Raw genomic sequence first — 18000 nt, 5'->3', positions numbered from 1 at the left:
ATAGTAAAATGGAAGGGGAGTGATAGATTTAAATTAATCGTGAAGTGGAGCGCCCCCTGTATAAAGTAAAAGTGAGAAAAGCTTACAGCACCTGGTATTCCCAGGAGGTCTCCCATCCAAGTATTAACCAGACCCTAGCCTGCTTAGCTTCCGAGATCAGATGAGATCGGGCGTGTTCAGGGTGGTATGGCCGCAAGCGAGAGACGCTACCAAAAACAGCCCTTTTGCATTACACGCCTCTATACATGCCAGTTAGTCCCATTGGATCCTACTCCTGTTTTTTTTTTTTTTTATCTGACTCACACTGCAGCCCCACCATCCAATCGGCAGCGCCGGACCCACACCAAACATTCACCAAACTACTCAGCCGGCAGCCTACCACAATTATTCCATTCTTTCCGCATCCGCACACTTCCTTCTTTTTAACTCCTTTTCACTACCGCACAGGTTAATCGCCGCACGTCCCCCGCCGGCAAACATTACTCCTTTGCCTACTGCATGCAGGCTTCTCTTAACGACCCTCTGTTATCAACTCCGCTAACAGCCACAAAATCTCCGCCGCACGAAGCCCACTGGTAGCTGCTGAATCACATGCTTCCCCAAAACGTCGCGCTGTCAGAACACTGGGAGCTACACACACCAACAAGTCCATACTGCAGGCTGCAGCCAGAACAATTTTCTACATTCAAACATCGACGGCCTCTTCTCTCTAAAAATTCACCAGACCGCTTCTACCACCAGCAAAGAAGTTTCCATCCCTAATTCCTCTGTGATTCCCACTAACCTAAACATTAAGCTGGCATTGAAGGGTGTGAATTACCCCGGCCAATCTGTTCTTTTAAATACAGCTTTTAGCAAGTTTTGAAAGGAGAAGAGCAGAACTTGCTATGCCAATAATATCGAGTCTTCTGTGGCGAAGTGGTTTTTGCATAGAAAACAAAGCGGTCAGTTGAAGAGGAATAATATCAGTACTTTGTTTAAAACTGTGTGTAAAAAGCTGTCTCTTTATCATTAACAATAAGTTGTAAAACGTGAATGGGGAGTGACAGTCTTCAAGTTTGTGAGAAGATCGCGCCCTGGTGGAATAAAGGCACGAACAGCTTACAGCACCTAGAATTACCAGGAAGTATTTGGAGTAAAACGGTGTGTAAAAGCTGCCTTTATGAATGAGAGAAAAATATATATATATATAAAATAGTAAAATGGAAGGGGAGTGATAGATTTAAATTAATCGTGAAGTGGAGCGTCCCCTGTATAAAGTAAAAGTGAGAAAAGCTTACAGCACCTGGTATTCCCAGGAGGTCTCCCATCGAAGTACTAACCAGACCCTACCCTGCTTGGCTTCCGAGATCGGATGAGATCGGGTGTGTTCAGGGTGGTATGGCCATAAGCGAGAGACGCGACCAAAAACAGCCCTTTTGCATTACACGCGTCTATACATGCCAGTTAGTCCCATTGGATCCTACTCCTGGTTTTTTTTTTTTTTATCTGACTCACACTGCAGCACCACCATCCAATCGGCAGCGCCGGACCCACACCAAACATTCACCAAACTACTCAGCCGGCAGCCTACCACAATTATTCCATTCTTTCCGCATCCGCACACTTCCTTCTTTTTAACTCCTTTTCACTACCGCACAGGTTAATCGCCGCACGTCCCCCGCCGGCAAACATTACTCCTTTGCCTACTGCATGCAGGCTTCTCTTAACGACCCTCTGTTATCAACTCCGCTAACAGCCACAAAATCTCCGCCGCACGAAGCCCACTGGTAGCTGCTGAATCACATGCTTCCCCAAAACGTCGCGCTGTCAGAACACTGGGAGCTACACACACCAACAAGTCCATACTGCAGGCTGCAGCCAGACCTATTTTCTACATTCAAACATCGACGGCCTCTTCTCTCTAAAAATTCACCAGACCGCTTCTACCACCAGCAAAGAAGTTTCCATCCCTAATTCCTCTGTGATTCCCACTAACCTAAACATTAAGCTGGCATTGAAGGGTGTGAATTACCCCGGCCAATCTGTTCTTTTAAATACAGCTTTTAGCAAGTTTTGAAAGGAGAAGAGCAGAACTTGCTATGCCAATAATATCGAGTCTTCTGTGGCGAAGTGCTTTTTGCATAGAAAACAAAGCGGTCAGTTGAAGAGGAATAATATCAGTACTTTGTTTAAAACTGTGTGTAAAAAGCTGTCTCTTTATCATTAACAATAAGTTGTAAAACGTGAATGGGGAGTGACAGTCTTCAAGTTTGTGAGAAGATCGCGCCCTGGTGGAATAAAGGCACGAACAGCTTACAGCACCTAGAATTACCAGGAAGTATTTAGAGTAAAACGGTGTGTAAAAGCTGCCTTTATGAATGAGAGAAAAATATATATATATATAAAATAGTAAAATGGAAGGGGAGTGATAGATTTAAATTAATCGTGAAGTGGAGCGCCCCCTGTATAAAGTAAAAGTGAGAAAAGCTTACAGCACCTGGTATTCCCAGGAGGTCTCCCATCCAAGTACTAACCAGACCCTACCCTGCTTGGCTTCCGAGATCGGATGAGATCGGGTGTGTTCAGGGTGGTATGGCCATAAGCGAGAGACGCAACCAAAAACAGCCCTTTTGCATTACACGCGTCTATACATGCCAGTTAGTCCCATTGGATCCTACTCCTGGTTTTTTTTTTTTTTATCTGACTCACACTGCAGCACCACCATCCAATCGGCAGCGCCGGACCCACACCAAACATTCACCAAACTACTCAGCCGGCAGCCTACCACAATTATTCCATTCTTTCCGCATCCGCACACTTCCTTCTTTTTAACTCCTTTTCACTACCGCACAGGTTAATCGCCGCACGTCCCCCGCCGGCAAACATTACTCCTTTGCCTACTGCATGCAGGCTTCTCTTAACGACCCTCTGTTATCAACTCTGCTAACAGCCACAAAATCTCCGCCGCACGAAGCCCACTGGTAGCTGCTGAATCACATGCTTCCCCAAAACGTCGCGCTGTCAGAACACTGGGAGCTACACACACCAACAAGTCCATAATGCAGGCTGCAGCCAGAACAATTTTGTACATTCAGACATCGACGGCCTCTTCTCTCTAAAAATTCACCAGACCGCTTCTACCACCAGCAAAGAAGTTTCCATCCCTAATTCCTCTGTGACTCCCACTAACCTAAACATTAAGCTGGCATTGAAGGGTGTGAATTACCCCGTCCAATCTCTTCTTTTAAATACAGCTTTTAGCAAGTTTTGAAAGGAGAAGAGCAGAACTTGCTATGCCAATAATATCGAGTCTTCTGTGGCGAAGTGGTTTTTGCATAGAAAACAAAGCGGTCAGTTGAAGAGGAATAATATCAGTACTTTGTTTAAAACTGTGTGTAAAAAGCTGTCTCTTTATCATTAACAATAAGTTGTAAAACGTGAATGGGGAGTGACAGTCTTCAAGTTTGTGAGAAGATCGCGCCCTGGTGGAATAAAGGTACGAACAGCTTACAGCACCTAGAATTACCAGGAAGTATTTAGAGTAAAACGGTGTGTAAAAGCTGCCTTTATGAATGAGAGAAAAAAATATATATATATATAAAATAGTAAAATGGAAGGGGAGTGATAGATTTAAATTAATCGTGAAGTGGAGCGCCCCCTGTATAAAGTAAAAGTGAGAAAAGCTTACAGCACCTGGTATTCCCAGGAGGTCTCCCATCCAAGTATTAACCAGACCCTAGCCTGCTTAGCTTCCGAGATCAGATGAGATCGGGCGTGTTCAGGGTGGTATGGCCGCAAGCGAGAGACGCTACCAAAAACAGCCCTTTTGCATTACACGCCTCTATACATGCCAGTTAGTCCCATTGGATCCTACTCCTGTTTTTTTTTTTTTTTTATCTGACTCACACTGCAGCCCCACCATCCAATCGGCAGCGCCGGACCCACACCAAACATTCACCAAACTACTCAGCCGGCAGCCTACCACAATTATTCCATTCTTTCCGCATCCGCACACTTCCTTCTTTTTAACTCCTTTTCACTACCGCACAGGTTAATCGCCGCACGTCCCCCGCCGGCAAACATTACTCCTTTGCCTACTGCATGCAGGCTTCTCTTAACGACCCTCTGTTATCAACTCCGCTAACAGCCACAAAATCTCCGCCGCACGAAGCCCACTGGTAGCTGCTGAATCACATGCTTCCCCAAAACGTCGCGCTGTCAGAACACTGGGAGCTACACACACCAACAAGTCCATACTGCAGGCTGCAGCCAGAACAATTTTCTACATTCAAACATCGACGGCCTCTTCTCTCTAAAAATTCACCAGACCGCTTCTACCACTAGCAAAGAAGTTTCCATCCCTAATTCCTCTGTGATTCCCACTAACCTAAACATTAAGCTGGCATTGAAGGGTGTGAATTACCCCGGCCAATCTGTTCTTTTAAATACAGCTTTTAGCAAGTTTTGAAAGGAGAAGAGCAGAACTTGCTATGCCAATAATATCGAGTCTTCTGTGGCGAAGTGGTTTTTGCATAGAAAACAAAGCGGTCAGTTGAAGAGGAATAATATCAGTACTTTGTTTAAAACTGTGTGTAAAAAGCTGTCTCTTTATCATTAACAATAAGTTGTAAAACGTGAATGGGGAGTGACAGTCTTCAAGTTTGTGAGAAGATCGCGCCCTGGTGGAATAAAGGTATGAACAGCTTACAGCACCTAGAATTACCAGGAAGTATTTAGAGTAAAACGGTGTGTAAAAGCTGCCTTTATGATTGAGAGAAAAAAATATATATATATATAAAATAGTAAAATGGAAGGGGAGTGATAGATTTAAATTAATCGTGAAGTGGAGCGCCCCCTGTATAAAGTAAAAGTGAGAAAAGCTTACAGCACCTGGTATGCCCAGGAGGTCTCCCATCCAAGTATTAACCAGACCCTAGCCTGCTTAGCTTCCGAGATCAGATGAGATCGGGCGTGTTCAGGGTGGTATGGCCGCAAGCGAGAGACGCTACCAAAAACAGCCCTTTTGCATTACACGCCTCTATACATGCCAGTTAGTCCCATTGGATCCTACTCCTGTTTTTTTTTTTTTTTATCTGACTCACACTGCAGCCCCACCATCCAATCGGCAGCGCCGGACCCACACCAAACATTCACCAAACTACTCAGCCGGCAGCCTACCACAATTATTCCATTCTTTCCGCATCCGCACACTTCCTTCTTTTTAACTCCTTTTCACTACCGCACAGGTTAATCGCCGCACGTCCCCCGCCGGCAAACATTACTCCTTTGCCTACTGCATGCAGGCTTCTCTTAACGACCCTCTGTTATCAACTCCGCTAACAGCCACAAAATCTCCGCCGCACGAAGCCCACTGGTAGCTGCTGAATCACATGCTTCCCCAAAACGTCGCGCTGTCAGAACACTGGGAGCTACACACACCAACAAGTCCATACTGCAGGCTGCAGCCAGAACAATTTTCTACATTCAAACATCGACGGCCTCTTCTCTCTAAAAATTCACCAGACCGCTTCTACCACCAGCAAAGAAGTTTCCATCCCTAATTCCTCTGTGATTCCCACTAACCTAAACATTAAGCTGGCATTGAAGGGTGTGAATTACCCCGGCCAATCTGTTCTTTTAAATACAGCTTTTAGCAAGTTTTGAAAGGAGAAGAGCAGAACTTGCTATGCCAATAATATCGAGTCTTCTGTGGCGAAGTGGTTTTTGCATAGAAAACAAAGCGGTCAGTTGAAGAGGAATAATATCAGTACTTTGTTTAAAACTGTGTGTAAAAAGCTGTCTCTTTATCATTAACAATAAGTTGTAAAACGTGAATGGGGAGTGACAGTCTTCAAGTTTGTGAGAAGATCGCGCCCTGGTGGAATAAAGGTACGAACAGCTTACAGCACCTAGAATTACCAGGAAGTATTTAGAGTAAAACGGTGTGTAAAAGCTGCCTTTATGAATGAGAGAAAAAAAAAAATATATATATAAAATAGTAAAATGGAAGGGGAGTGATAGATTTAAATTAATCGTGAAGTGGAGCGCCCCCTGTATAAAGTAAAAGTGAGAAAAGCTTACAGCACCTGGTATTCCCAGGAGGTCTCCCATCCAAGTATTAACCAGACCCTAGCCTGCTTAGCTTCCGAGATCAGATGAGATCGGGCGTGTTCAGGGTGGTATGGCCGCAAGCGAGAGACGCTACCAAAAACAGCCCTTTTGCATTACACGCCTCTATACATGCCAGTTAGTCCCATTGGATCCTACTCCTGTTTTTTTTTTTTTTTTATCTGACTCACACTGCAGCCCCACCATCCAATCGGCAGCGCCGGACCCACACCAAACATTCACCAAACTACTCAGCCGGCAGCCTACACAATTATTCCATTCTTTCCGCATCCGCACACTTCCTTCTTTTTAACTCCTTTTCACTACCGCACAGGTTAATCGCCGCACGTCCCCCGCCGGCAAACATTACTCCTTTGCCTACTGCATGCAGGCTTCTCTTAACGACCCTCTGTTATCAACTCCGCTAACAGCCACAAAATCTCCGCCGCACGAAGCCCACTGGTAGCTGCTGAATCACATGCTTCCCCAAAACGTCGCACTGTCAGAACACTGGGAGCTACACACACCAACAAGTCCATACTGCAGGCTGCAGCCAGAACAATTTTCTACATTCAAACATCGACGGCCTCTTCTCTCTAAAAATTCACCAGACCGCTTCTACCACCAGCAAAGAAGTTTCCATCCCTAATTCCTCTGTGATTCCCACTAACCTAAACATTAAGCTGGCATTGAAGGGTGTGAATTACCCCGGCCAATCTGTTCTTTTAAATACAGCTTTTAGCAAGTTTTGAAAGGAGAAGAGCAGAACTTGCTATGCCAATAATATCGAGTCTTCTGTGGCGAAGTGGTTTTTGCATAGAAAACAAAGCGGTCAGTTGAAGAGGAATAATATCAGTACTTTGTTTAAAACTGTGTGTAAAAAGCTGTCTCTTTATCATTAACAATAAGTTGTAAAACGTGAATGGGGAGTGACAGTCTTCAAGTTTGTGAGAAGATCGCGCCCTGGTGGAATAAAGGTACGAACAGCTTACAGCACCTAGAATTACCAGGAAGTATTTAGAGTAAAACGGTGTGTAAAAGCTGCCTTTATGAATGAGAGAAAAATATATATATATATATAAAATAGTAAAATGGAAGGGGAGTGATAGATTTAAATTAATCGTGAAGTGGAGCGCCCCCTGTATAAAGTAAAAGTGAGAAAAGCTTACAGCACCTGGTATTCCCAGGAGGTCTCCCATCCAAGTATTAACCAGACCCTAGCCTGCTTAGCTTCCGAGATCAGATGAGATCGGGCGTGTTCAGGGTGGTATGGCCGCAAGCGAGAGACGCTACCAAAAACAGCCCTTTTGCATTACACGCCTCTATACATGCCAGTTAGTCCCATTGGATCCTACTCCTGTTTTTTTTTTTTTTTTATCTGACTCACACTGCAGCCCCACCATCCAATCGGCAGCGCCGGACCCACACCAAACATTCACCAAACTACTCAGCCGGCAGCCTACCACAATTATTCCATTCTTTCCGCATCCGCACACTTCCTTCTTTTTAACTCCTTTTCACTACCGCACAGGTTAATCGCCGCACGTCCCCCGCCGGCAAACATTACTCCTTTGCCTACTGCATGCAGGCTTCTCTTAACGACCCTCTGTTATCAACTCCGCTAACAGCCACAAAATCTCCGCCGCACGAAGCCCACTGGTAGCTGCTGAATCACATGCTTCCCCAAAACGTCGCGCTGTCAGAACACTGGGAGCTACACACACCAACAAGTCCATACTGCAGGCTGCAGCCAGAACAATTTTCTACATTCAAACATCGACGGCCTCTTCTCTCTAAAAATTCACCAGACCACTTCTACCACCAGCAAAGAAGTTTCCATCCCTAATTCCTCTGTGATTCCCACTAACCTAAACATTAAGCTGGCATTGAAGGGTGTGAATTACCCCGGCCAATCTGTTCTTTTAAATACAGCTTTTAGCAAGTTTTGAAAGGAGAAGAGCAGAACTTGCTATGCCAATAATATCGAGTCTTCTGTGGCGAAGTGGTTTTTGCATAGAAAACAAAGCGGTCAGTTGAAGAGGAATAATATCAGTACTTTGTTTAAAACTGTGTGTAAAAAGCTGTCTCTTTATTATTAACAATAAGTTGTAAAACGTGAATGGGGAGTGACAGTCTTCAAGTTTGTGAGAAGATCGCGCCCTGGTGGAATAAAGGCACGAACAGCTTACAGCACCTAGAATTACCATGAAGTATTTAGAGTAAAACGGTTTCTAAAATCTGCCTTTATGAATGAGAGAAAAAAAAAAATATATATATATATATAAAATAGTCAAATGGAAGGGGAGTGATAGATTTAAATTAATCGTGAAGTGGAGCGCCCCCTGTATAAAGTAAAAGTGAGAAAAGCTTACAGCACCTGGTATTCCCAGGAGGTCTCCCATCCAAGTACTAACCAGACCCTACTCTGCTTGGCTTCAACGATCAGATGAGATCAGGCGTGTTCAGGGTGGTATGGCCATAAGCGAGAGACGCTACCAAAAACAGCCCTTTTGCATTACACGCGTCTATACATGCCAGTTAGTCCCATTGGATCCTACTCCTGGTTTTTTTTTTTTTTTTATCTGACTCACACTGCAGCACCACCATCCAATCGGCAGCGCCGGACCCACACCAAACATTCACCAAACTACTCAGCCGGCAGCCTACCACAATTATTCCATTCTTTCCGCATCCGCACACTTCCTTCTTTTTAACTCCTTTTCACTATCGCACAGGTTAATCGCCGCACGTCCCCCGCCGGCAAACATTACTCCTTTGCCTACTGCATGCAGGCTTCTCTTAACGACCCTCTGTTATCAACTCCGCTAACAGCCACAAAATCTCCGCCGCACGAAGCCCACTGGTAGCTGCTGAATCACATGCTTCCCCAAAACGTCGTGCTGTCAGAACACTGGGAGCTACACACACCAACAAGTCCATACTGCAGGCTGCAGCCAGAACAATTTTCTACATTCAAACATCGATGGCCTCTTCTCTCTAAAAATTCACCAGACCGCTTCTACCACCAGCAAAGAAGTTTCCATCCCTAATTCCTCTGTGATTCCCACTAACCTAAACATTAAGCTGGCATTGAAGGGTGTGAATTACCCCGGCCAATCTGTTCTTTTAAATACAGCTTTTAGCAAGTTTTGAAAGGAGAAGAGCAGAACTTGCTATGCCAATAATATCGAGTCTTCTGTGGCGAAGTGGTTTTTGCATAGAAAACAAAGCGGTCAGTTGAAGAGGAATAATATCAGTACTTTGTTTAAAACTGTGTGTAAAAAGCTGTCTCTTTATTATTAACAATAAGTTGTAAAACGTGAATGGGGAGTGACAGTCTTCAAGTTTGTGAGAAGATCGCGCCCTGGTGGAATAAAGGCACGAACAGCTTACAGCACCTAGAATTACCATGAAGTATTTAGAGTAAAACGGTTTCTAAAATCTGCCTTTATGAATGAGAGAAAAAAAAAAAAATATATATATATATAAAATAGTCAAATGGAAGGGGAGTGATAGATTTAAATTAATCGTGAAGTGGAGCGCCCCCTGTATAAAGTAAAAGTGAGAAAAGCTTACAGCACCTGGTATTCCCAGGAGGTCTCCCATCCAAGTACTAACCAGACCCTACTCTGCTTGGCTTCAACGATCAGATGAGATCAGGCGTGTTCAGGGTGGTATGGCCATAAGCGAGAGACGCTACCAAAAACAGCCCTTTTGCATTACACGCGTCTATACATGCCAGTTAGTCCCATTGGATCCTACTCCTGGTTTTTTTTTTTTTTTTATCTGACTCACACTGCAGCACCACCATCCAATCGGCAGCGCCGGACCCACACCAAACATTCACCAAACTACTCAGCCGGCAGCCTACCACAATTATTCCATTCTTTCCGCATCCGCACACTTCCTTCTTTTTAACTCCTTTTCACTATCGCACAGGTTAATCGCCGCACGTCCCCCGCCGGCAAACATTACTCCTTTGCCTACTGCATGCAGGCTTCTCTTAACGACCCTCTGTTATCAACTCCGCTAACAGCCACAAAATCTCCGCCGCACGAAGCCCACTGGTAGCTGCTGAATCACATGCTTCCCCAAAACGTCGTGCTGTCAGAACACTGGGAGCTACACACACCAACAAGTCCATACTGCAGGCTGCAGCCAGAACAATTTTCTACATTCAAACATCGATGGCCTCTTCTCTCTAAAAATTCACCAGACCGCTTCTACCACCAGCAAAGAAGTTTCCATCCCTAATTCCTCTGTGATTCCCACTAACCTAAACATTAAGCTGGCATTGAAGGGTGTGAATTACCCCGGCCAATCTGTTCTTTTAAATACAGCTTTTAGCAAGTTTTGAAAGGAGAAGAGCAGAACTTGCTATGCCAATAATATCGAGTCTTCTGTGGCGAAGTGGTTTTTGCATAGAAAACAAAGCGGTCAGTTGAAGAGGAATAATATCAGTACTTTGTTTAAAACTGTGTGTAAAAAGCTGTCTCTTTATTATTAACAATAAGTTGTAAAACGTGAATGGGGAGTGACAGTCTTCAAGTTTGTGAGAAGATCGCGCCCTGGTGGAATAAAGGCACGAACAGCTTACAGCACCTAGAATTACCATGAAGTATTTAGAGTAAAACGGTTTCTAAAATCTGCCTTTATGAATGAGAGAAAAAAAAAAATATATATATATATATAAAATAGTCAAATGGAAGGGGAGTGATAGATTTAAATTAATCGTGAAGTGGAGCGCCCCCTGTATAAAGTAAAAGTGAGAAAAGCTTACAGCACCTGGTATTCCCAGGAGGTCTCCCATCCAAGTACTAACCAGACCCTACTCTGCTTGGCTTCAACGATCAGATGAGATCAGGCGTGTTCAGGGTGGTATGGCCATAAGCGAGAGACGCTACCAAAAACAGCCCTTTTGCATTACACGCGTCTATACATGCCAGTTAGTCCCATTGGATCCTACTCCTGGTTTTTTTTTTTTTTTTATCTGACTCACACTGCAGCACCACCATCCAATCGGCAGCGCCGGACCCACACCAAACATTCACCAAACTACTCAGCCGGCAGCCTACCACAATTATTCCATTCTTTCCGCATCCGCACACTTCCTTCTTTTTAACTCCTTTTCACTATCGCACAGGTTAATCGCCGCACGTCCCCCGCCGGCAAACATTACTCCTTTGCCTACTGCATGCAGGCTTCTCTTAACGACCCTCTGTTATCAACTCCGCTAACAGCCACAAAATCTCCGCCGCACGAAGCCCACTGGTAGCTGCTGAATCACATGCTTCCCCAAAACGTCGTGCTGTCAGAACACTGGGAGCTACACACACCAACAAGTCCATACTGCAGGCTGCAGCCAGAACAATTTTCTACATTCAAACATCGATGGCCTCTTCTCTCTAAAAATTCACCAGACCGCTTCTACCACCAGCAAAGAAGTTTCCATCCCTAATTCCTCTGTGATTCCCACTAACCTAAACATTAAGCTGGCATTGAAGGGTGTGAATTACCCCGGCCAATCTGTTCTTTTAAATACAGCTTTTAGCAAGTTTTGAAAGGAGAAGAGCAGAACTTGCTATGCCAATAATATCGAGTCTTCTGTGGCGAAGTGGTTTTTGCATAGAAAACAAAGCGGTCAGTTGAAGAGGAATAATATCAGTACTTTGTTTAAAACTGTGTGTAAAAAGCTGTCTCTTTATCATTAACAATAAGTTGTAAAACGTGAATGGGGAGTGACAGTCTTCAAGTTTGTGAGAAGATCGCGCCCTGGTGGAATAAAGGTACGAACAGCTTACAGCACCTAGAATTACCAGGAAGTATTTAGAGTAAAACGGTGTGTAAAAGCTGCCTTTATGAATGAGAGAAAAATATATATATATATATAAAATAGTAAAATGGAAGGGGAGTGATAGATTTAAATTAATCGTGAAGTGGAGCGCCCCCTGTATAAAGTAAAAGTGAGAAAAGCTTACAGCACCTGGTATTCCCAGGAGGTCTCCCATCCAAGTATTAACCAGACCCTAGCCTGCTTAGCTTCCGAGATCAGATGAGATCGGGCGTGTTCAGGGTGGTATGGCCGCAAGCGAGAGACGCTACCAAAAACAGCCCTTTTGCATTACACGCCTCTATACATGCCAGTTAGTCCCATTGGATCCTACTCCTGTTTTTTTTTTTTTTTTATCTGACTCACACTGCAGCCCCACCATCCAATCGGCAGCGCCGGACCCACACCAAACATTCACCAAACTACTCAGCCGGCAGCCTACCACAATTATTCCATTCTTTCCGCATCCGCACACTTCCTTCTTTTTAACTCCTTTTCACTACCGCACAGGTTAATCGCCGCACGTCCCCCGCCGGCAAACATTACTCCTTTGCCTACTGCATGCAGGCTTCTCTTAACGACCCTCTGTTATCAACTCCGCTAACAGCCACAAAATCTCCGCCGCACGAAGCCCACTGGTAGCTGCTGAATCACATGCTTCCCCAAAACGTCGCGCTGTCAGAACACTGGGAGCTACACACACCAACAAGTCCATACTGCAGGCTGCAGCCAGAACAATTTTCTACATTCAAACATCGACGGCCTCTTCTCTCTAAAAATTCACCAGACCACTTCTACCACCAGCAAAGAAGTTTCCATCCCTAATTCCTCTGTGATTCCCACTAACCTAAACATTAAGCTGGCATTGAAGGGTGTGAATTACCCCGGCCAATCTGTTCTTTTAAATACAGCTTTTAGCAAGTTTTGAAAGGAGAAGAGCAGAACTTGCTATGCCAATAATATCGAGTCTTCTGTGGTGAAGTGGTTTTTGCATAGAAAACAAAGCGGTCAGTTGAAGAGGAATAATATCAGTACTTTGTTTAAAACTGTGTGTAAAAAGCTGTCTCTTTATTATTAACAATAAGTTGTAAAACGTGAATGGGGAGTGACAGTCTTCAAGTTTGTGAGAAGATCGCGCCCTGGTGGAATAAAGGCACGAACAGCTTACAGCACCTAGAATTACCATGAAGTATTTAGAGTAAAACGGTTTCTAAAAGCTGCCTTTATGAATGAGAGAAAAAAAAAAATATATATATATATATAAAATAGTAAAATGGAAGGGGAGTGATAGATTTAAATTAATCGTGAAGTGGAGCGCCCCCTGTATAAAGTAAAAGTGAGAAAAGCTTACAGCACCTGGTATTCCCAGGAGGTCTCCCATCCAAGTACTAACCAGACCCTACCCTGCTTGGCTTCAGCGATCAGATGAGATCAGGCGTGTTCAGGGTGGTATGGCCATAAGCGAGAGACGCTATCAAAAACAGCCCTTTTGCATTACACGCGTCTATACATGCCAGTTAGTCCCATTGGATCCTATTCCTGGTTTTTTTTTTTTTTTTATCTGACTCACACTGCAGCACCACCATCCAATCGGCAGCGCCGGACCCACACCAAACATTCACCAAACTACTCAGCCGGCAGCCTACCACAATTATTCCATTCTTTCCGCATCCGCACACTTCCTTCTTTTTAACTCCTTTTCACTATCGCACAGGTTAATCGCCGCACGTCCCCCGCCGGCAAACATTACTCCTTTGCCTACTGCATGCAGGCTTCTCTTAACGACCCTCTGTTATCAACTCCGCTAACAGCCACAAAATCTCCGCCGCACGAAGCCCACTGGTAGCTGCTGAATCACATGCTTCCCCAAAACGTCGCGCTGTCAGAACACTGGGAGCTACACACACCAACAAGTCCATACTGCAGGCTGCAGCCAGAACAATTTTCTACATTCAAACATCGACGGCCTCTTCTCTCTAAAAATTCACCAGACCGCTTCTACCACCAGCAAAGAAGTTTCCATCCCTAATTCCTCTGTGATTCCCACTAACCTAAACATTAAGCTGGCATTGAAGGGTGTGAATTACCCCGGCCAATCTGTTCTTTTAAATACAGCTTTTAGCAAGTTTTGAAAGGAGAAGAGCAGAACTTGCTATGCCAATAATATCGAGTCTTCTGTGGCGAAGTGCTTTTTGCATAGAAAACAAAGCGGTCAGTTGAAGAGGAATAATATCAGTACTTTGTTTAAAACTGTGTGTAAAAAGCTGTCTCTTTATCATTAACAATAAGTTGTAAAACGTGAATGGGGAGTGACAGTCTTCAAGTTTGTGAGAAGATCGCGCCCTGGTGGAATAAAGGCACGAACACCTTACAGCACCTAGAATTACCAGGAAGTATTTAGAGTAAAACGGTTTCTGAAAGCTGGCTTTATGAAAGAGAGAATAGAAAATATATATATAAAATAGTAAAATGGAAGGGGAGTGATAGATTTAAATTAATCGTGAAGTGGAGCGCCCCCTGTATGAAGTAAAAGTGAGAAAAGCTTACAGCACCTGGTATTCCCAGGTGGTCTCCCATCCAAGTACTAACCAGACCCTACCTTGCTTAGCTTCCAAGATCAGATGAGATCGGGCGTGTTCAGGAAGGTATGGCCATAAGCGAGAGACGCTACAAAAAACAGCCCTTTTGCATTACACGCGTCTATACATGCCAGTTATTCCCATTGGATCCTACTCCTGGTTTTTTTTTTTTTTATCTGACTCACACTGCAGCACCACCATCCAATCGGCAGCGCCGGACCCACACCAAACATTCACCAAACTACTCAGCCGGCAGCCTACCACAATTATTCCATTCTTTCCGCATCCGCACACTTCCTTCTCGTTAAGTCCTTTTCACTACCTCACAGGTTAATCGCCGCACGTCCCCCGCCGGCAAACATTACTTATTTGCCTACCGCATGCAGGCTTCTCTTAACGACCCTCTGCTATCAACTCAGCTAACAGCCACTAAATCTCCGCCGCACGAAGCCCACTGGTAGCTGCTGAATCACATGCTTCCCGCAAAACGTCGCGCTGTCAGAACACTGGGAGCTACACACACCAAGAAGTCCATACTGCAGGCTGCAGCCAGAACAATTTTCTACATTCAAACATCGACGGCCTCTTCTCTCTAAAAATTCACCAGACCGCTTCTACCACCAGCAAAGAAGTTTCCATCCCTAATTCCTCTGTGATTCCCACTAACCTAAACATTAAGCTGGCATTGAAGTGTGTAAATTACCCCGGCCAACCTGCTCTTTTAAATACAGCTTTTAGCAAGTTTTGAAAGGAGGAGAAGAGCAGACCTTGCTATGCCAATAATATCGAGTCTTCTGTGGCGAAGTGGTTTTTGCATAGAAAACAAAGCGGTGAGTTGAAGAGGAATTATATCAGTACTTTGTTTAAAACTGTGTGTAAAAAGCTGTCTCTTTATTATTAACAATAAGTTGTAAAACGTGAATGGGGAGTGACAGTCTTCAAGTTTGTGAGAAGATCGCGCCCTGGTGGAATAAAGGCACGAACAGCTTACAGCACCTAGAATTACCAGGAAGTATTTAGAGTAAAACGGTTTCTAAAAGCTGCCTTTATGAATGAGAGAAAAAAAAATATATATATATATAAAATAGTAAAATGGAAGGGGAGTGATAGATTTAAATTAATCGTGAAGTGGAGCGCCCCCTGTATAAAGTAAAAGTGAGATAAGCTTACAGCACCTGGTATTCCCAGGAGGTCTCCCATCCAAATACTAACCAGACCCTACACTGCTTAGCTTCCGAGATCAGACGAGATCGGGCGCGTTCAGGGTGGTATGGCCGTAAGCGAGAGACGCTACCAAAAACAGCCCTTTTGCATTACACGCCTCTATACATGCCAGTTGGTCCCATTGGATCCTACTAATGTTCTTTTTTTTTTTTTATCTGACTCACACTGCAGCCCCACCATCCAATCGGCAGCTTCGGACCCACACCAAACATTCACCAAACTACTCAGCCGGCAGCCTACCACAATTATTCCATTCTTTCCGCATCCGCACACTTCCTTCTCTTTAAGTCCTTTTCACTACCTCACAGGTTAATCGCCGCACGTCCCCCGCCGGCAAACATTACTCATTTGCCTACCGCATGCAGGCTTCTCTTAACGACCCACTGCTATCAACTCAGCTAACAGCCACAAAATCACCGCCGCACGAAGCCCACTGGTAGCTGCTGAATCACATGCTTCCCCAAAACGTCGCGCTGTCAGAACACTGGGAGCTACACACACCAACAAGTCCATACTTCAGGCTGCAGCCAGAACAATTATCTACATTCAAACATCGACGGCCTCTTCTCTCTAAAAATTCACCAGACCGCTTCTACCACCAGCAAAGAAGTTTCCATCCCTAATTCCTCTGTGATTCCCACTAACCTAAACAATAAGCTGGCATTGAAGTGTGTGAATTACCATGGCCAACCTGCTCTTTTAAATACAGCTTTCAGCAAGTTTTGAAAGGAGAAGAGCAGAACTTGCTATGCCAATAATATCGAGTCTTCTGTGGCGAAGTGGTTTTTGCATAGAAAACAAAGCGGTGAGTTGAAGAGGAATTATATCAGTACTTTGTTTAAAACTGTGTGTAAAAAGCTGTCTCTTTATCATTAACAATAAGTTGTAAAACGTGAATGGGGAGTGACAGTCTTCAAGTTTGTGAGAAGATCGTGCCCTGGTGGAATAAAGGCACGGACAGCTTACAGCACCTAGAATTACCAGGAAGTATTTAGAGTAAAACGGTTTCTGAAAGCTGGCTTTATGAAAGAGAGAAAAAAAATATATATATAAAATAGTAAAATGGAAGGGGAGTGCTAGATTTAAATTAATCGTGAAGTGGAGCCCACTGCTATCAACTCAGCTAACAGCCACCCCTGTATGACGTAAAAGTGAGAAAAGCTTACAGCACCTGGTATTCCCAGGTGGTCTCCCATCCAAGTACTAACCAGACCCTACCTTGCTTAGCTTCCAAGATCAGACAAGATCGGGCGTGTTCAGGAAGGTATGGCCGTAAGAGAGAGACGCTATCAAAAACAGCCCTTTTGCATTACACGCGTCTATACATGCCAGTTATTCCCATTGGATCCTACTCCTGGTTTTTTTTTTTTTTTTATCTGACTCACACTGCAGCACCACCATCCAATCGGCAGCGCCGGACCCACACCAAACATTCACCAAACTACTCAGCCGTCAGTCTACCACAATTATTCTATTCTTTCCGCATCCGCACACTTCCTTCTCTTTAAGTCCTTTTCACTACCGCACAGGTTAATCGCCGCACGTCCCCCGCCGGCAAACATTACTCATTTGCCTACCGCATGCAGGCTTCTCTTAACGACCTTCTGTTATCAACTCCGCTAACAGCCACAAAATCTCCACCGCACGAAGCCCACTGGTAGCTGCTGAATCACATGCTTCCCCATAACGTCGCGCTGTCAGAACACTGGGAGCTACACACACCAAGAAGTCCATACTGCAGGCTGCAGCCAGAACAATTTTCTACATTCAAACATCGACGGCCTCTTCTCTCTAAAAATTCACCAGACCGCTTCTACCACCAGCAAAGAAGTTTCCATCCCTAATTCCTCTGTGATTCCCACTAACCTAAACATTAAGCTGGCATTGAAGGGTGTGAATTACCCCGGCCAACCTGCTCTTTTAAATACAGCTTTTAGCAAGTTTTGAAAGGAGGAGAAAAGCAGACCTTGCTATGCCAATAATATCGAGTCTTCTGTGGTGAAGTGGTTTTTGCATAGAAAACAAAGCGGTGAGTTGAAGAGGAATTATATCAGTACTTTGTTTAAAACTGTGTGTAAAAAGCTGTCTCTTTATTATTAACAATAAGTTGTAAAACGTGAATGGGGAGTGACAGTCTTCAAATTTGTGAGAAGATCGCTCCCTGGTGGAATAAAGGCACGAACAGCTTACAGCAGCTATAATTACCAGGCAGTATTTAGAGTAAAACGGTGTGTAAAAGCTGCCTTTATGAATGAGAGAAAAAAGAAATATATAAAA

General features: G+C 44.3%; 12 non-coding genes and 3 pseudogenes across 12 annotated transcripts; all 15 read right to left on the bottom strand.

Annotated features, from left to right (window-relative positions):
• Positions 1-79: 79 nt before the first annotated feature.
• Positions 80-198, bottom strand: LOC125735814 (5S ribosomal RNA). The gene has a single exon (XR_007395101.1). It is a non-coding gene; the product is annotated as a 5S ribosomal RNA (ribosomal RNA).
• Positions 199-1273: 1075 nt separating this feature from the next.
• LOC125731942 (5S ribosomal RNA) lies at positions 1274-1392 on the bottom strand. The gene has a single exon (XR_007391673.1). It is a non-coding gene; the product is annotated as a 5S ribosomal RNA (ribosomal RNA).
• Positions 1393-2467: 1075 nt separating this feature from the next.
• On the bottom strand, positions 2468-2586 carry LOC125734950 (5S ribosomal RNA). Its single transcript, XR_007394251.1, has one exon. It is a non-coding gene; the product is annotated as a 5S ribosomal RNA (ribosomal RNA).
• Positions 2587-3663: 1077 nt separating this feature from the next.
• LOC125735813 (5S ribosomal RNA) lies at positions 3664-3782 on the bottom strand. The gene has a single exon (XR_007395100.1). It is a non-coding gene; the product is annotated as a 5S ribosomal RNA (ribosomal RNA).
• Positions 3783-4860: 1078 nt separating this feature from the next.
• Positions 4861-4979, bottom strand: LOC125737304 (5S ribosomal RNA). The gene has a single exon (XR_007396570.1). It is a non-coding gene; the product is annotated as a 5S ribosomal RNA (ribosomal RNA).
• Positions 4980-6056: 1077 nt separating this feature from the next.
• On the bottom strand, positions 6057-6175 carry LOC125735812 (5S ribosomal RNA). The gene has a single exon (XR_007395099.1). It is a non-coding gene; the product is annotated as a 5S ribosomal RNA (ribosomal RNA).
• Positions 6176-7252: 1077 nt separating this feature from the next.
• On the bottom strand, positions 7253-7371 carry LOC125735811 (5S ribosomal RNA). Its single transcript, XR_007395098.1, has one exon. It is a non-coding gene; the product is annotated as a 5S ribosomal RNA (ribosomal RNA).
• A 1084-nt stretch (positions 7372-8455) lies between these two features.
• Positions 8456-8574, bottom strand: LOC125731552 (5S ribosomal RNA; annotated as a pseudogene).
• A 1085-nt stretch (positions 8575-9659) lies between these two features.
• On the bottom strand, positions 9660-9778 carry LOC125731551 (5S ribosomal RNA; annotated as a pseudogene).
• Positions 9779-10863: 1085 nt separating this feature from the next.
• Positions 10864-10982, bottom strand: LOC125731550 (5S ribosomal RNA; annotated as a pseudogene).
• A 1079-nt stretch (positions 10983-12061) lies between these two features.
• Positions 12062-12180, bottom strand: LOC125735810 (5S ribosomal RNA). Its single transcript, XR_007395097.1, has one exon. It is a non-coding gene; the product is annotated as a 5S ribosomal RNA (ribosomal RNA).
• Positions 12181-13264: 1084 nt separating this feature from the next.
• On the bottom strand, positions 13265-13383 carry LOC125736797 (5S ribosomal RNA). The gene has a single exon (XR_007396065.1). It is a non-coding gene; the product is annotated as a 5S ribosomal RNA (ribosomal RNA).
• Positions 13384-14460: 1077 nt separating this feature from the next.
• On the bottom strand, positions 14461-14579 carry LOC125736457 (5S ribosomal RNA). The gene has a single exon (XR_007395735.1). It is a non-coding gene; the product is annotated as a 5S ribosomal RNA (ribosomal RNA).
• A 1083-nt stretch (positions 14580-15662) lies between these two features.
• LOC125734876 (5S ribosomal RNA) lies at positions 15663-15781 on the bottom strand. The gene has a single exon (XR_007394179.1). It is a non-coding gene; the product is annotated as a 5S ribosomal RNA (ribosomal RNA).
• Positions 15782-16882: 1101 nt separating this feature from the next.
• On the bottom strand, positions 16883-17001 carry LOC125731228 (5S ribosomal RNA). Its single transcript, XR_007391509.1, has one exon. It is a non-coding gene; the product is annotated as a 5S ribosomal RNA (ribosomal RNA).
• Positions 17002-18000: the final 999 nt, after the last annotated feature.

This window comes from Brienomyrus brachyistius, chromosome 2 (assembly GCF_023856365.1).
Source record: "Brienomyrus brachyistius isolate T26 chromosome 2, BBRACH_0.4, whole genome shotgun sequence".
NCBI classification, from domain to species: domain Eukaryota; kingdom Metazoa; phylum Chordata; class Actinopteri; order Osteoglossiformes; family Mormyridae; genus Brienomyrus; species Brienomyrus brachyistius.
The sequence above is the reverse complement of the archived record's forward strand: the minus strand, read 5'-3'. Positions and strand labels throughout refer to the sequence as shown.